Here is a 459-nt window from a genome sequence, read left to right on the forward strand (position 1 = left end):
CTCTTTTAGTGTCCTAAACTAAAGGTCAAGTTCTTTAGCCAGCCATTTTGGATAAAAATTCAAAAAGTGAGCGGCTTTCAAATATGTTGGAGACCATTTTTTTAAAGTTCAAGAATTCTCTGTACATTTATTCATAATATTCAAAAAGTTTAGCAATTTATCTAATTACTTTTTTCATAAAATTAAAAATTATCTGAGTTATAACATTTACAAAATTCCCAAAAACATGAAAATGAACCTTTTAAACCAATTAACGGACGATATGAAAAAATGGCAAGAGAAGAAAAAGTTTGATTTCTAAACTCCCTAGAAGATTATTATAACAACTGTTTGAATTTTATTGATTAATCAAAAATTAAATTTTGGCAGCATAAAAATAATGGGAAATCCAAAAGTTACATTTTTTCAGGCAACATTTTCACAGTATTTCAAATATTCTCAAATATAAATATATACATA

This window comes from Belonocnema kinseyi, chromosome 9 (assembly GCF_010883055.1).
Source record: "Belonocnema kinseyi isolate 2016_QV_RU_SX_M_011 chromosome 9, B_treatae_v1, whole genome shotgun sequence".
In the NCBI taxonomy this organism is placed as follows: domain Eukaryota; kingdom Metazoa; phylum Arthropoda; class Insecta; order Hymenoptera; family Cynipidae; genus Belonocnema; species Belonocnema kinseyi.